This window comes from Trichosurus vulpecula, chromosome 3, assembly GCF_011100635.1.
Source record: "Trichosurus vulpecula isolate mTriVul1 chromosome 3, mTriVul1.pri, whole genome shotgun sequence".
Taxonomy (NCBI): Eukaryota; Metazoa; Chordata; class Mammalia; order Diprotodontia; family Phalangeridae; genus Trichosurus; species Trichosurus vulpecula.
Window position 1 is genome coordinate 392,436,396 of NC_050575.1, and position 6,921 is coordinate 392,443,316.

Here is a 6,921-nt window from a genome sequence, read left to right on the forward strand (position 1 = left end):
GCTACAGAAAGGTATTTAAGGTAGAATTTGGTGATTTGAACCTGGTTTGATTCTTGACTGCCAAAATTCGAGCTAATTCTGGAAGCTGTGAAACGTCTGCCTCTAGTTTAAAAGCTTTTCTTTACCTGTTTAGACAATGGTTGGCTTGGAGGAGGGTGGTTTGGCCCTCTGGATTCGGAGAGAAAGAGCAGAAGATGAATAGGTTCATTAGCTGATGTGCATCTGAAGCCAGGCTTGGAATTCTCTGCATGCGTTTAAAAAGGTACTTTCCTTTGTAAATAGTGGGTCAAGCAAGCTCTTCTTCCATTCGGTGATTTGTGACTTCTTCAAGGAGGTGAGAAGGAGCAGCTCTGGACCTAGAAATCCTTCATAAACCAGATAATAGAATACAAAGGAAGGCTACCAAGTTTTTTAGGTGACCTGAAGGAAGCATAGGCAAACCTACACTCAACAGGGATAAACTGTTTGAGGGGAAATACGCACTTTTGTGGTTTGTCTAAAGTGTACTTTGGGTTTTTCATTTCCTTTTATTTTCTCGTGCTTTTCATATTTCTACTTTTACTTGGTTGCAGAAGATAAGTCATTGAGATAAAGTTCTCGGTACCTTCTGTTTTCTAACTTTTCTAGCTAATATTTTGCAAGGCTGTCTTTTTTTCCCTCTCCTATATTTCACATGGTAGCATAATTCTAGAATGATAAAATGTTCAGACATTAGAATTTGAACTCCCTGAGATAAGGAGTTACCTCAGATTTTCCCCAGCACTTAACACAGTACTTTACACATATTAAAACCTTAATCAGATTCCATTCCTTCTTTAATACATACAGTTCACGTCAAGGAGGCCTTTTAGAAACAGCCTCAATGTTAGTCAAACCAGAGTAGATTTAGGAATCGTAGTCATATTGACGAGCAGCAATTTTCAATTTGAAGGCTTATTGGGAGGGGTACTGATGAAAGGGTTTTAAATTCGATATCCCAAGAAAAAGGTGCATCCTAGAAACATTTATTGGCACAGGAAAAGTATTTCAGGCACAGTCTGAGCATTTGACTTTGATACACAAGATACTAAGCTATAGGCTTCTCCATTCTGTCCTTAAAAGGTAATTATACAAACATTCAAATTTTAGTATTTTTTTTACTTTTTTAGCATATAAACATTTAGTCTATAAACAAATATAATATGTATAAATACTATATAGTTGGGAAATGACAGCGATAGCTTGCTTGAGTAATGGTAATGGAACAATTGGGTTCCATCTGGAAAAATTTCATGGAAGGGCTACAGACTGAAGGGAATTTCCAAGGATGGGGGAGAGGAATGGTTTGGAGGAGAGCTGAGTAGAAGAGAAATTGGTTTAAGAAGCCATAATATTGTGAAAAATGAAGACAGTTGGCTGATTTAAAGGTCAACCATGGGTGATTTTGGTGATTAAGTTTTAATTGAACACAAGATATTTGTGTTCAAGGTCTTTGTTGGGAATCTTAAGGTTAAAGGAGAAAAGGTTTAACATAGTAAAATTCTCCTATTTGTAGGAGAAGTAGTTGAGGAAGGAGGCTTGAAACTAAGAGAAATTAGCAAAGACTTTTGAAAGGAAGAAAAGAAACAATTACTAAGCACCTACTATGTGCCAGGCACTGTGCTAAGTGCTTTATCAATATTTGATTTTCACACAAACCCTGGAAGGTAGGTGATACCATTTTACAATTAAGAAAACTGACGTAGAAGTGTCAGGAAGTACCTGAGGCTTGATTTGAACTCGGATCTTCCTGACTTGACCCAGTGCCCTATTCACTGCACCGCTTACTTGTGTCTGTTGTATTAAACTGTCAGCATCTTTTGATCTGAGGGCCTGAAATTCTTGAGGGTCTGTGAAGTTATTTTAAGGGATCCATATCCAGTCATATCTTTTCTCAAGTTAATGAACGTTAATAGTACAACTAGTATCAGGTGGAGGGCTTATTGGAATTTTTTTGTATTAAAGGAGAGTCTTTGTATTTGAAAATGTTGGGAGCCATTCAGCGGAGGCATGAGTCAGCCAAGATTTATTAAGTGTTTACTGTGTGCCAGGAAATGCACTAAGCATTGGAGATACAGAGAAAGGGAAAAAATAGATGCTGCTCCTTACAGAGCTCCATCTAATGGATAACACATAAACACTATGTTGTGTTTTTTCAGTCTTGTCTGACTTTTTGTGACCCCATCTGGGGTTTTCTTGGCAAAGTTACTGGAGTGGTTCGCTATTTCCTTCTCCAGCTCATTTGACAAATGAGGGAACTGAGGCAGACAAGGGTAAGTGACTTGCCCAGGGTCACACAGCTAATACTGAGACCAGCTTTGAACTCAGAAAGATAATTATTATATATCACAGGATAGCTGCTGGGAGACGGCTAGATGACTCAGTGGATAGAATACTGGGCCTAGAGTTAGGAAAACCTGAGTTCAAATCCAACCTCAAGAAACTTACTAGCTGTGGGACCTCCGCCTTAATCCACTGGAGAAGGAAATTGCAAATCACTCCAATCTCTCTGCCAAGAAAACACCATGGACAACATTGGTGATGAGGGCCTGCCCCAGGAGTGGCAGTGACAGAGGAGAGCAGGGGGTGTGTGTGAGAGATGTTTGGAACGAAAGTCCTTGGCTATGGAGGATGAGATAGAGTGAGGAGTTGAGGATGACACCTAGGTTTGGGATCCTGAGTGACTGTGAGGATGGTGGTGCCCCCAACAGTAATTGCAAAGTTAGAAAGGGGTGGGGGACTTGGAGGAAAGACAACGCATTCAGTTTTGGACATGTTGAATTGATAATCTACTGGACATCCAGTTTGAGATAGATGAGATGTGAGAATGCATCTGATAATCAGCCACTAGGTGGCGCCATAGTGCACAGAGTGGGGGTGGGGGGCCTGGAGTCAGGAAGACTCATCATGTTCGTGGGTTCAAATCCAGTCTCAGATACTAGCTGGGTGACCCTAAGCATGTCACTTAACCCCGTCTATCTCAGTTTTCTCATTTGTCAAATGAGCAAAGGAAATGACAAACCACTCCAGTATCTTTGCCAAAAAAACCCCAAAAACCCCAAACAGGGTCAAAAAGCATTGGACACGACTGAGGAGGAAGACAATAACAACAAGAGATCTGATAATCATTGATACAGAGATCTGTATTGAGCCCATGGGAAGAGAGAGAGGCTCAGGACTGAGCTTTAGGGAACATCAGTGGTGAGTGGGTGTGACCTGGATGAAAATCCAGTGAACAAGACAGAAAATGGACTACTATGTGAGAAGGTGAGGAGGTTACAGCTTTAACCAAGACTGTGGCTGCTGAACAGAACCTAACAGTACTCCTGAAGGAGAGTCAACATGATTTGGTCTCAGACTGCATATGGGGAAGGAAGGAGTGAAGGAATTTGACTACGATTCCAGGGCCCAGAGATGGGATTTAATTTTTAACCTGGTTTTAGGTCAGTGATCAGCCATGAAATGACTATCATTTCAATGACTTCATAAAAGTCTCCACTCATTTAGCTTTCTTCCACTTACATCATAGTGAATAGAGCACTTGACTTGGAGACTGGAGGACCTGAGTTTGAATCCTGGCCTAAGATGCTTACTAGCTGTGTGACCCTGGGCAAGTCACTTAATCTCTCTTAGCCGCAATATCCCCATCCGTTAAATGGCAAAATAATCCTCACCGAGTTGTTTACAAATCTGAAAGCACTATTAGTTATTATCATTACTGGTGCTGTTGCTAATATTTGGTCAATAGAAAAAGTCACAGTTCTACAAAGCTAACTGCAACCAGCTGTTTCTTATTAGAAATGTGGTAAGCAGATGTGGCTTTTCATGGTCATAATGTATGAGATGGTTAATCCATTTTTTTTTCCTTTTGTGGGCTTCAAATGGACAGTGATTTATTTAGATGGGGTGAATCAAAAATGTGCTTGCATCAGCTGAAGCAAAAAAAGAGTACCTTCTATAGGTTTGCTAAGGACAGCAGTACCTGTTTAGAAAAGAAACTTTTCAGGACATTTTCTGTCTCTGGTAAAGCTGTAGTGCCAACAGTTGCAAGAGGTAACTAAGTTTCATTTTGTGTTACTGTAGTTTATCTTCATCCTCAGCTTCAGTTTTTCAACATTGGCTGTTGCAATGTTATCTCTTAAGCCATGTTTCCTCCTTTGGCATCTTTAGTAATGATTATTCTGGTCTGCGTTTTGTTGTTCTTCCTTTGTATCAGGCCTCATCTGTGGCAGTGACCTTCAGGGTGGCTCAGGGTTGTAATTTTGCCTGGGGCCCTCCTTCCTTAAGGAATTGCATAACATTCAAACCTTGGAGCCAGCCCCAAATCCTCCAACTCCTTCTTTTGACAGATTTTTGGCAGCATGAAACACGTTTTGGCCAAAGTGTAGCCTTATGCAAGGGCTGTTTGTCACCAAAATTAATTTGGCCATTTGTCATCTGTGTCCTGGATCAAATGGTGTTTTTATGGCAACGGCTCCTTCCTAGATAAAGTACAGCCTCCTGCTCGAAGAGGGAAAAAAGCAATACTTATATCCCATATTTTACTCATGTTGGTAAAGCCGGTCAAGTCCAGTCCTCAGTACCTCAAGGACCTGTAACGGCAACCATTTTACATAACTTATCTTAGGGGACTGCTTCATCTATGGTCACACAGCTCATTATTGTCCAAGTGGGACTTGAATGAAAGATATTCCTCCTTCCCAAATCCGGTACTCTGTTCTTAACAAGAAGCATAAAATAAAAATTGAAAACATGTGTTTCTAGTGCTTTTAAGGCACTTTTTGCACAAAAATCCTGTGAGGTACAGCTATTCTATTCAAAGACAGCCTCAGAGAAGCTGAGTATCATAGCTAATGAGTGTCAGAGCCAGTATTTGAGCTCAGATCTTTTGGCTCTCCAAGGTCAACTGTCTTTCTGCTAAACTCAATTGTCTCTTAAGTTTACTCTGTGCAACATTTTGAGAATGCACTAGTTAGATAGATCCTAGAATTTTAGATCTATGAAAGGGTTCCTAGAGATAATGTTTTTCTAATTCTCTTATTTTTAAAGCAATGACTCTTATGTTCCTGACTCACCACAGGAAATTATGAAGACAGTGTGAGCGCAGTTGAGTCTATATTGACATAAATGATAGGTTATTGGAATTATATCCAGACATTTCCTTTTCAAAGACAGATGGATGAAGAAATGGCCCTGAACCAAACTATATTTAAACTACTTTCATTATTCCTGAGAAGGGAGAGAAGCAGATGTGTTTTTTTTCATTTCAAATTTCATTATCATGACCACAGCCACTGACCAATATTTCATGGTTCTAAACCTCTTTAAAAGTATTTTTTAAATAGCTAGTAAATACCAGATTTCATCCCATCAACAAATATATTTGATGAAGTAGAAAGAGGGCCAAATTTGGAGTCAGAGGACCTAGGGTCCAATTTCAGCATTGCCACTTTCCACTTGAGTTACCTTAGGCAGGTTACATTGAGAGTTGAGACTATATCATTTTGTCTTGGTACCTGAGCACAGTGCCTGTTTAATAAGTGGCTTTTGTTTTATTTTTTAGCTTTGAAACTAACATGTTCAATTATATTATTCTTTTTCATTTAAGCTATAAGTAATAGATTCATGGTTTCATTAAAAAAAAAACCCTCCATTCATATGCACTCCCCCAAAAACACGCAAGATTAAGGCAACAGTAAAAAATCCAAATTCTATATATAGCAAAAAGTTATCTGACAATATTTTAATTATTTTTAAAAAGCATCAGTATTGAAACTTATAATTACAGTGTATTTAATATTAATATTTATAGTCTAAATAATTCAAAATATCAAATAATGTTGAGTCACTTTTTTTAAACCAACATATTTGTCCTTCTAGCCCATAGCTATTTCCTCTCTCCCCACTCTCACCTTGTTCATAGCATTGTTACTTCTGCCTTCTTTTCTTCATTCTTTGTAGCCTACTTAATTTTCTTTACATCATGTCTGTGCTCTTTCTACATGAAGTCTTAAATCTCATACAATCCTCTAAGCCATTATGAACAAATCATTCAAATAATGCCACTTTTAAGTTATTACCAAAACCAAAAAAGATATTGTTCCCAGGTGAAATGTCATTGGCCAACTTTCAACCAAAGACAAATTTTATGTCCAAGTCAGAAACCCCAAATAAAAGAAGCTGAATTTATAATGGATATAACATCAGAACTTGGCATTAGAATCTATGGATGCTAACAGGTAGCTTTCCTAGAATGAGGCATTTAGGGATTAGTCATGGTGAATTATAGTATTAAACTGCAAAACTAATGAGCAATTTCTGTTACATTCTTCATCACTCTAGCCCACAAAAGCTGTGAAGTTATCTAACCCAAAATTTTGGGTTTGGTAAACAAAGAAAAAGATTAATAAAGTCATGATGAGTACTGTTTGCCTTCTCTGAAGTCTGCACCAGAAACAAACATCAACAAAGCAATTCATATTGATCAAATTTTCCTATGTGTCCTAGGGATTGAAGCAGAGCCATTAAAGGACATGTTAGAATACAGTACAACCCTTGTTCTAAAGGAGTTTAAATTCTCTTCATCATGCAAGTTGGATCATGGAATTTCATTCATAATTTACATTTCAAAGAAGATATAAAACTGTCATTTTAACACCAGGAAATTAGGAAGAAAAATCACTAAATGAAATGCTCACTTTTAACTAATAGTTTATTATTCACATTGCTAAAAGATTTTTAATATTTCATATTAGAGCCTTTCTAATTACACCAAAATCAACCTGTTCTTGGTAATAAGGGTAGAGTTACAAGTGATTTTTGGATAGAAGAAAAATATATTTTATTTCACATAAGTACAAAACCCAGATCATTCCGCAGGCTTGTCTCTGGCAATCACAAAGT